Here is an 11,638-nt window from a genome sequence, read left to right as displayed (position 1 = left end):
ATATATATATTCTAACCACCCTGAATCATGCACTACATTACTCACGACCACCCCCAACTTAGGCTTTTGGCCTCATTCTTCGCATTTTTCACTTATCACCTCCAACTTAGGCTTTTAGCCTCTTTTATCACTCTTTAGTGTCAAGGAGGAATTTGGTGGGAAATGTGATTATTCAAAGAAAGGATAGAGGTTAGTTAACGACTAATCAAAGAAAAAGTCTATAGGCTCAAAATGGGAGACTAGTGATCATTTTCTGTACAGGTTAGGCTCATTTAAGATAAACCTGCTTTGGAATCAACACAAAGAAAGCCTAAGATCACTTCACAACCAAACTTTCCTTAGAATTCACGCACGACTAACCGGGAAAAGTTCTAGATTACAAGCATCATACACAAATGGATACTAAGAACTCACAACACAATGGCATAAGGATTGTTTCAATACTCTAACTTGACTTCCGTTTGAAAATTGCACACACATGGACACCCTTTATTTGCAATGTCATTAAAACAACCATACATGACAATATAAACAACCCATTCTTGATGTACATCACAAAATTTTCGGAGGGATATCATTGACTTGTAAAACACTTTTATATATGCTAGAAATCACGAACCACCACCACTTAAGTCATCCTTACTTTGCTTTAACTAAACAGCCTAAATATGCCAGGTTCAACATAAATAATACCCCTCGGGAAAAGAACACATGGCAAAGAACAGCCGAGGAGGGTCCTAAATGTTATATCCCGTATTTTCGTACGATGAATTATTCATAAGCTGAGGTGGGGTCCACATGTCGAGATTTTTTTTTAGAACATGTGACAAGTTATATGAATAATAGATGAGAAGTTAAACACAACCCAAGAAGGATCCTTGAGCCAAATCAAAGTGAAAGCCCTCCAAAATAATATTTTTAAGATACGTTTTCGGGTGATTTGATTTCGGGAGGTCATAACCCTATCGTCCTTTGGGAATTTGGGAAAACTCCCAGAATGAAAGTTGTAGATAATTGAAATAGCTTTCCAACCATAGGTCGTGGGTCTTCATGTGACATCGGGATAAGGAGATATGTCCATTTTAAGGCAGAAAGGTCAAGCTGGGCAATGAATTCGGCCCAACCCGATTCCAAGTCGGGTCAGCCCATTTTCTTTTCCATTTAATGAAAAAAATTCGGCCTTCTCTTTCATTTTCAGACCTCAACAAACCCAGAAATTTCAGAGGTAGAGAGAGAGAGGAGAGATAGAGAAAGAAACCAAATTTTGACCACAATCTAAGCCCCGAATCGCGAAGCTCCTGAAGAGAAAAGTGTTGTACGTCGCGTTGCCTTCAATTTGAGATAAAAATCAGCCAAGAAAGAGAGGGTGGAAGTGGTTGCTGCAAAATTAAGGTAAGATTAAGGTCCATTTTTCATTGTTAACAAGTTTATTTAGAGTTTTAACGGATTAGAACGGTCGTTTGTTGTTTTGTTGGGATTTATGAATTAAGGGGCTGTTTTAGGTGGATTAAATGGATGGAATTAGCTGAGTTATGATGTATAATAATTGTTGACATTGTTGTTGAAGTTGTTGATAAGTTGTTGTTCTTGAATTTGGGAGAATAAAGTGTATAAAGATATTGTATACAAAGCGTATACCGGGCTGTTTTGTGCCGATATTTGGGGCTGTTTTATGTAATTTTCGTGGTTGTTTATTGACAATATTTTGGGGCTGTTTTATGTAATTTTCGTGGCTGTTTTATGACAGAATTTTGGAGCTGCTTCATGTATTTTTCGTGGTTATTTTGTGACTATATTTTGGAGCTGTTTGGTATAACATTTGTGGCTGTTTTGCGATGATATTTTGGGGACTGTTTTATGGTCGTTATGGACTGTTTTATGGGCTGGAATATCGGGGGATTGGCTGTAGTTGTTGTTGTTATATTATGAATATACGGAAATAAAGAAGTGTATACAAGCATTGGCATCCGAATGTATATTGGGCTGTTTTGGGAGTAATTTAAGAATGGATTTAAGTCTAGTTTGATATGAAATTGTTGGTGTTGTTGTTGTTGGTATTTTGATTGACGTTTGGCTAAGTTGGAATTTTGAGGATTGTTAAGTTTACAGGGGAAATGCTGCCCAATTTTTTCTAGAATTTACGACGCGTTCTTATAATCTATTAACTAATGTTAATATGAATTCTCCCGTGAAGGTAACAACGTGACATTGGGGAGAGCAAGTGAACGATAACATAGCTAAACGACAAAGGTATGTGAGGCTAGTCCTTTCTTTCGAATGGCATGAATCCTATAGCATAAGTTCTTTTCCTCTTCATGAGTTCCTATTTTCCGGAAAGCTAGAAGCCTAAGTCCATAAATGTCTATATAAGATAAGAGATAAGAGATATGATATGATGATGCCATATTGATAATGATGCTATTTATTTCTTACACTCACCTTATGTACTAATTCCTTCAAGGTGAGGCAGAATGTCAATAATTGCTCCATAATGAAATCGGGGGATCACGACCTTACGCCACCCCGATAGAGTATAGTTGATCTTGAGTCTTATGCATGTACTATGATAAGCATATTATGATAAGCATATTATTACAAGTATTTTTTATGAGCATGTCATGATCATATTACACCGCGCCTAGTTGGCCGGGCAGTCACCGCCAAGGCGGGCAGCTATACGGATACACCATGACCTTTTGGCATGGGCAGACACCACTAGTGGGCGGCATGAGATGGTACCCCGGACGCGGGAGGCCTGGACGCGGGCTAATGTTATTGATTATTACACTGTTCCGATATGGACGGGCAGCTTGCATATTATGCATATATGAAATTATGATGAGTATGAGTAAGACAACATGCATTACTTCTTTTATGATTGTCATTCAGATTCAGATGTTTCACATTGATGTTCACATTATATTAACATTGTCTTTCTTTATTATTTATGCCTCTCATACTCAGTACAATGTTCGTACTGACGTCCGTTTTCTTTCGACGCTGTGTTCATGCCCACAGGTAGACAGGGAGGTGAGCTTGGTCCAGACCCTTAGTAGCTGTCAGCAGATTGAGAGCACTCCATTGTCCGGAGGTGCTTATGATTCTTCTTTTGGTATATATGCATATTTTGGGCACGACGGAGTCTTGTTCCGTCTATATGTTTAGTATGTCAGTAGAGGCTCGTAGATACGCAGTGTGGGTCAGATGGTCTCACAAGATGTTATTATTATGTATATATTATTTTGATGGCCGAGAGGAAAATGTATATAAGTATTTATGTTTCTATATAAAATATGATTTTCCTACAATTCGTGTGTAAAATTGGTAAAAGGGCATTAAATGAGTAAGATGAGTATTAGAACGAGTGGTGCTCGGTGGCTAGCCCCGGGTACCCATCACGGCCCCTAGCTGGGTCGTGACAAAAGTGGTATCAGAGCAGTTCAGTCCTAGGAAGTGTCTACGAGCCGTGTCTAGTAGAGTCTTGTTTATGGTGTGTTGCGCGCCACATCTATAAACAGGAGGCTACAAGGCATTTAGGATGGTTACTCTTCTTTCATCTCTAAGATCGTGCGATAGAGCTAAGCCGTAGGAAATGGGATTCCTTATACTAACCCTTGATTGCAGTAAAAGAATGGTAATGATAGAAGAAAGTGATTCATGACAATGAAAGCTACGGAGGTAAGCCCCTTCGTTGAGGTTACGTTATCGAAATATGTAATACTATGATGATGAATTGCTTGTTGTGAAAGTAAGTCAGTGTTCATATGATAGAGAAATTGATTAAATGTGGCTCTTGATGATAAGTTCAGCTATAAGTTGAGAACACAGCAAATTGAATGAATCAGAATAAAGGTAAGTGACGGGACGAAAGATATGTGTCGAATAAGATAAGAATATTGAGGTATGATTGAAATATAAAGTTGAAGAATGAAAGAGAATGTAAATAGGGAGAGGTAACAGGGCAGATCGCTACAGGATCAGGTACATCTCGAAGTGTGATATATGAGGTACGTTACGACATCTTTGTGTTTTTACTTGAAAATGGGAGCCCTGTGTGGCTGAGATATGTCGTATATACATACATACCTACATATATATATATATTGGCCCTGTGAGGCATTGTTGGTATTTGCTACGTGCAGGTTTTGGGATAGTAAGAAATACAGAGGAAACTCTGCCGAATTTTTCCTAGAATCCAAAGGAGATAAGATATAAGCTTGTAATATGTCCTAACAAGAAAAGATGATGTGCAAAAGAGTAATGGCAGAATGTGATTAAGCTAGGAGTATCGTTAATGACTACAAGAGTTGAGTTAGATACTATTGAATTGATAGTAATGTCAGTTATAAGAGTGACATTGATACGGTAAAAAGAAATGAAAGAGTGAACAAAGGAGATTAGTAGCACTAAAACATGACATGGAGGAAAAAGTGTAACTCTAATAGAGTACGATACTGGAGTAGCGATTGGATGTATAAGCACGAGTAAAATACGATAAGTTTATTAGCAAAATAAAATAACAGCATCACGGAGATAGAGATACGAATATGAAGGGCTATAATGAATGTGAACACATTGCTGAAACGACTTATGTGGTAAGTGAAATAGGGATATATGAAGTAAAGATTTGAAGGTGAGACGACGGATTTGAGAATGGTACAAGTAGAACCCTAAAAGGGGGGAAGCGAGTAAAGATAATATAAGTATAGAGATTGAAATGATGGACTCCGAGATGTGACAGATATAGACTCTAAAACAAAGAGTGAGAGTTGTGCAGAAATAAGTCTAATGATGGGTAAATGAGTACGATTACGAACACGAATATGAATACGAATGTGGATACTTGTATATGTATAGAAATGTATGTACACGAATCATGCAAGAATGATTGTGTAACTTGCAAGTATTTATGCGTCGCCGATGAAACCAAGTGGGTACTCAAAAAGAGGAGTAAGAGGTAAGCAAAAATAGTGTGGTCATGGTACTCCGAGTCAGTTAAAGGAAAATATATGGAGAAATTTCGTAGAAGACCGAATCGTTTAACATTCGAGGACGAATGTTCCAAAGGAGGGAAGGATGTTATATCCCGTATTTTCGTACGATGAATTATTCATAAGCTGAGGTGGGGTCCACATGTCGAGATTTTTTTTTAGAACATGTGACAAGTTATATGAATAATACATGAGAAGTTAAACACAACCCAAGAAGGATCCTTGAGCCAAATCAAAGTGAAAGCCCTCCAAAATAATATTTTTAAGATACGTTTTCGGGTGATTTGATTTCGGGAGGTCATAACCCTATCGTCCTTTAGGAATTTGGGAAAACTCCCAGAATGAAAGTTGTAGATAATTGAAATAGCTTTCCAACCATAGGTCGTGGGTCTTCATGTGACATCGGGATAAGGAGATATGTCCATTTTAAGGCAGAAAGGTCAAGCTGGGCAATGAATTCGGCCCAACCCGATTCCAAGTCGGGTCAGCCCATTTTCTTTTCCATTTAATGAAACAAATTCGGCCTTCTCTTTCATTTTCAGACCTCAACAAACCCAGAAATTTCAGAGGTAGAGAGAGAGAGGAGAGATAGAGAAAGAAACCAAATTTTGACCACAATCTAAGCCCCGAATCGCGAAGCTCCTGAAGAGAAAAGTGTTGTACGTCGCGTTGCCTTCAATTTGAGCTAAAAATCAGCCAAGAAAGAGAGGGTGGAAGTGGTTGCTGCAAAATTAAGGTAAGATTAAGGTCCATTTTTCATTGTTAACAAGTTTATTTAGAGTTTTAACGGATTAGAACGGCCGTTTGTTGTTTTGTTGGGATTTATGAATTAAGGGGCTGTTTTAGGTGGATTAAATGGATGGAATTAGCTGAGTTATGATGTATAATAATTGTTGACATTGTTGTTGAAGTTGTTGATAAGTTGTTGTTCTTGAATTTGGGAGAATAAAGTGTATAAAGATATTGTATACAAAGCGTATACCGGGCTGTTTTGTGCCGATATTTGGGGCTGTTTTATGTAATTTTCGTGGTTGTTTATTGACAATATTTTGGGGCTGTTTTATGTAATTTTCGTGGCTGTTTTATGACAGAATTTTGGAGCTGCTTCATGTATTTTTCGTGGTTATTTTGTGACTATATTTTGGAGCTGTTTGGTATAACATTTGTGGCTGTTTTGCGATGATATTTTGGGGACTGTTTTATGGTCGTTATGGACTGTTTTATGGGCTGGAATATCGGGGGATTGGCTGTAGTTGTTGTTGTTATATTATGAATATACGGAAATAAAGAAGTGTATACAAGCATTGGCATCCGAATGTATATTGGGCTGTTTTGGGAGTAATTTAAGAATGGATTTAAGTCTAGTTTGATATGAAATTGTTGGTGTTGTTGTTGTTGGTATTTTGATTGACGTTTGGCTAAGTTGGAATTTTGAGGATTGTTAAGTTTACAGGGGAAATGCTGCCCAATTTTTTCTAGAATTTACGACGCGTTCTTATAATCTATTAACTAATGTTAATATGAATTCTCCCGTGAAGGTAACAACGTGACATTGGGGAGAGCAAGTGAACGATAACATAGCTAAACGACAAAGGTATGTGAGGCTAGTCCTTTCTTTCGAATGGCATGAATCCTATAGCATAAGTTCTTTTCCTCTTCATGAGTTCCTATTTTCCGGAAAGCTAGAAGCCTAAGTCCATAAATGTCTATATAAGATAAGAGATAAGAGATATGATATGATGATGCCATATTGATAATGATGCTATTTATTTCTTACACTCACCTTATGTACTAATTCCTTCAAGGTGAGGCAGAATGTCAATAATTGCTCCATAATGAAATCGGGGGATCACGACCTTACGCCACCCCGACAGAGTATAGTTGATCTTGAGTCTTATGCATGTACTATGATAAGCATATTATGATAAGCATATTATTACAAGTATTTTTTATGAGCATGTCATGATCATATTACACCGCGCCTAGTTGGCCGGGCAGTCACCGCCAAGGCGGGCAGCTATACGGATACACCATGACCTTTTGGCATGGGCAGACACCACTAGTGGGCGGCATGAGATGGTACCCCGGACGCGGGAGGCCTGGACGCGGGCTAATGTTATTGATTATTACACTGTTCCGATATGGACGGGCAGCTTGCATATTATGCATATATGAAATTATGATGAGTATGAGTAAGACAACATGCATTACTTCTTTTATGATTGTCATTCAGATTCAGATGTTTCACATTGATGTTCACATTATATTAACATTGTCTTTCTTTATTATTTATGCCTCTCATACTCAGTACAATGTTCGTACTGACGTCCGTTTTCTTTCGACGCTGTGTTCATGCCCACAGGTAGACAGGGAGGTGAGCTTGGTCCAGACCCTTAGTAGCTGTCAGCTGATTGAGAGCACTCCATTGTCCGGAGGTGCTTATGATTCTTCTTTTGGTATATATGCATATTTTGGGCACGACGGAGTCTTGTTCCGTCTATATGCTTAGTATGTCAGTAGAGGCTCGTAGATACGCAGTGTGGGTCAGATGGTCTCACAAGATGTTATTATTATGTATATATTATTTTGATGGCCGAGAGGAAAATGTATATAAGTATTTATGTTTCTATATAAAATATGATTTTCCTACAATTCGTGTGTAAAATTGGTAAAAGGGCATTAAATGAGTAAGATGAGTATTAGAACGAGTGGTGCTCGGTGGCTAGCCCCGGGTACCCATCACGGCCCCTAGCTGGGTCGTGACACTAAACACATACTTAATATTACAATTAAAAAAAACAAAAACAATCCTCAGACAAAAACAGGCCCAAAACAGGTCCTAAACACAATTGTTTAATACTAATATAACAAAAACCAAAAACAATATTCAACTCAAAACAAATACCGTACACCCCCAACTTAGAAACATGCATTGTCCCCAATGCATCTATATAATCAACAACATAATGTAGGGCCTCCCTGAAGCGTTTGGATCTGCTGTAGCATCATGAGGATAGATAACCTCGGAAGTAGGTGCAATGGTGGTGTGCTCAGCGCCGTATCAGGCTCGACAACAATAGCAGTCCCTAGCTCAGTCTGTGAAGCAGAAGTATGGTGAGCCAACTGAATGGGATGGGCTGATCTGGAAGTGGTTTCGGTGGTGTCAGAACTCAATCGAGACTCACGTCTGATCTTCTTCAGTGTTTTCCGCTCCTCCTCATCATTGTGAAGGCGCATGGTATCAAAAGAATCAATAGTCTTGAGAATATCATCAAGATTTGCATCTTCATTCTCGACTCTATCCTCCTCCAACTTTTCCTCCTGCTCCTTATCAACCGCTTCCTCAATATCATCATCTCTAAGTAAACTCTCAACCGGGTAGTACAAGCTCTGCACCAGCTCCGTTTGCACTTTCGAAATCTGGTTCGTCACAGCAGCCACTTCCTATGCCTTCAATTTTTGCACATCATTCTTTAGTGTCCGCAACTCACTCCGAACAGTGCCCAACTCCACAACGGGGTTTGTTTGACTCAGCTCTGTCATTCTGTTTTCAATACCATCAATCCAGGAGTGGATCAGTAGATGGTCATCAACAATGTTCTTTTTGATCGGCTTCAAAGCTGCATCAATAGCTTTTTTGGTATACAATTTCAGCTCTATCATGATCTACTTGACTTGACTGTCTATTCTATCCGCTTGCAAGACCACTGCCCCAAAATTTTCTCAGTTGAAAAGCATCTTCCTCGTAAGCTCTGGTAGATCTCCAAGTATGGGCTAAGTCGGTGCTGGACAAGCTCCAGTAGAAGAGGTGGGACCATCCAAAGTAGGTGAAACTGAAGCTGGCATGGGCCGTGGAGCAGAGTCAATAGGTGGAGCATCAGAATCTGTAGGCTGACCCGCATCAGTAGCCTCAGCATCCATAATAGCCAATGGCAGAACATCTGATCCCGTTGGCCCCTTAGGTAAATCACAAGAAGAGGCAGATGGCATCGTACCCTGGCCCAACATTTCATCTCGACTCTGTGTGATGTGTCATAGACGCTCTTAGCTATCAAGCTGTGATTGATAAGGGGAAGGGGTTCTGGTTCTGCTCGCAAGCATAGGAATGTGAGCAAACATGGATAAACCAGGAAAGTGGCTGGCTGTGAGGCTCACTCCCGGATATATGCAGCTATCACTCTCCCGATGTTGACCTTGTACTTGGACATAAGAGCAGCCACAAGCACGGCTCGATCCGGAGTCAAGTAATTATCTACCTGTGTAGGGCGGATCCGGAGCTTAACAACATGCCACCAAAACTTTGCCTCAATTGTGAGGGTGCATTTCCAAATCCTCGTGTTGGCTGTCAACTCTGGCACTGTTGCCCATTCTGGATCTGCAGACCTTGCAATTACTGAGGCTACCCATTTCCTGACCGGAAGTGTCTCTTTTTGTGAAACTTTGTAGACAAACTCCCCTTCCTCTGGTGCTGTAGGCTCAACATACTCATACCGAATAGTACTTTATTGATGGCCATTGGCGAGATATCAATCTCCTTCTTGCGCACTATTACCTCATTCATGGCTGGCACTTGAGTCGTTCTCTGCCCTTTTTTTTGTGCCTTGAGTATAGTAGCCTCATAAGAAGTGTAGAATTACCGAACAAGAAACGGGATGTAGGACCCCACAGGGTTTTTCAAAATCTCCAACTTATGGAAACGAAGAGTGTCCATGATGCTTGGGTGCCCATCAAGGCCTTCGAAACTAATTTTCCATTCCTCGAAAATACTTCTCTTCAGATCTTGCCCGGTGCCTTTTACTAACTCACACCCTTTGTTGTAGAAATCTTCAGAACCCTCCACCGAAAATTGAAGGTCCTACTCAAACATAGCCTTCATTCGGAGGTTAGTCTCCCTTCGCTCTTGTTCGCGCTCCTCCGCAGTAGGATGTCTAATGGATGGTTGTGGCCGGTGTGGTGGTGTGACAGCCTCTTGGGTCTACTGTGGCTCGATGAACTAGAAGATCCCTCCTCATCAGACCAGGAGGAACTCTTGGATGGTGAGGCCGGCCTGCGAGGTGCGGCGGGTTTCTTTGTAGCCCTTATTTCTTTAGGCCGATCTTTATCGCGTAATCATGAGGTGACTTTGCTGGTACCTCGACCCTTTCCTCCGCCGGCAACTTTGGGTGCAACCCTTTTTTCTTGCCTTGGGTTACCCATACCTATTAAGGGTAAAGTTAGCTATGATACACACTAAGCTCATGTTTTGGTGTTTTTAATTTATCATGAAAGATGTTGCAACATGGTATATACAAAACTCATTTTCTGATGCACAGGACTCAAATTAGAACAGGGACCGTAACACGTTTGACGGACCATCGAACTGGGTTACGGGCTGTAACCTATATTCTCCATTTATAACACAGGGACCGTAACACATCCGACGATTCGTCAAACGTGTTACGATCCGTAACACCTTACCGTAACGTGACCTAAATTTCCAGATTGTTTTGATAGAAATCATAGGTGTTACGGTAACGTGACCCAAATTTCTAGAAACGTTTATGGAAATCACAGGTGTTACAGTGAGGTTTTAGGCTCTGTAACACACGTTACGGTGAGGAATGCTGAGCTTCTCGCAAAATTTCAACGGACTTCAACACTTAGATAAAAACTTCCATTTAAGCATGTGGCCAAGATTTTTAACCTTACGATCCTTGGATTATGGTGTAAAACACTAGTTGACACCCTCACGTACCTCGGGTTACTCAGACTTCACCCGATTTTCTCAAATTTTTCTTTGAAACATTTCATTGAACAGTTTGCGGGCAAACCAATTCACTAGTTTCACAAGTGAAACTTTCAATTGGGATGCCGTCTGACTCAGTGGGAAACAATGCCCTTGTGCCCACGAGTCCAATAAAACAGCAATCATACCCCCACTTTAGTCAATCCACGTCCAGTAATCAAGGAAACTTCAAAATTTAAAGTCACCAATCATGGCTCACACGAATGTTATTTTCATGAAAGAACCTACGAAGCATTCATAATAATGGAAGAGTAGGGAGTTTAGAACATCAACATCCCTGACTGTAGAAGGATTCAACTATAATGGAAGAACTTGAGAATTAAAACTTGGCCCTTGCAATGAAACGTAGAGAAAAAATAATGTTGCAACATTTGAAAACCGCAAGATGCTGTGGGAGAGGGTAAGGAGGAGAGAAGAAATTGAGAGAATGGGAGTTATAAGGGTGATGGGGAGTGGGATCGTGGGTGTTGGAGTGGAAATGGAAAATTTAATGGTCGGTTAAGGTATTTAAACCTTTGTCGACCGTTACTCTTCTAAATACGGACCATAACACGTGTTACGAGGCGTATCACGTGTTACGGTAGATCCAAACGACGCCGTTTCCATGTTCATTAATGACCTTGCAATATGTAGCTGACGGACCATAACTCGTGTTACGGTCCGTATACCTGGCGTAACAGGTGCTAATTTTCCAGTGGTTGATGTGGTTTTACTCAATATTACGTTCATTTGTTACAGTTCGTAACGCAATTCGACGGTCCATGTTACGGACTGTAACATTTGTCTCTCATCTATCAGTGATTTCTGCATTTCTACCCTCTTGTTAAGCTCCATGTTATGAGTTGTAACTCGTGTTACGGCA

General features: G+C 40.2%; 1 long non-coding RNA gene across 1 annotated transcript; it reads left to right on the top strand.

Annotated features, from left to right (window-relative positions):
• Positions 1-5,517: 5,517 nt before the first annotated feature.
• Positions 5,518-7,643, top strand: LOC132599596 (uncharacterized). Its single transcript, XR_009566886.1, has 3 exons — positions 5,518-5,727; positions 6,530-6,585; positions 7,354-7,643. It is a non-coding gene; the product is annotated as an uncharacterized LOC132599596 (long non-coding RNA).
• Positions 7,644-11,638: the final 3,995 nt, after the last annotated feature.

This window comes from Lycium barbarum, chromosome 6, assembly GCF_019175385.1.
Source record: "Lycium barbarum isolate Lr01 chromosome 6, ASM1917538v2, whole genome shotgun sequence".
Taxonomy (NCBI): Eukaryota; Viridiplantae; Streptophyta; class Magnoliopsida; order Solanales; family Solanaceae; genus Lycium; species Lycium barbarum.
The sequence above is the reverse complement of the archived record's forward strand: the minus strand, read 5'-3'. Positions and strand labels throughout refer to the sequence as shown.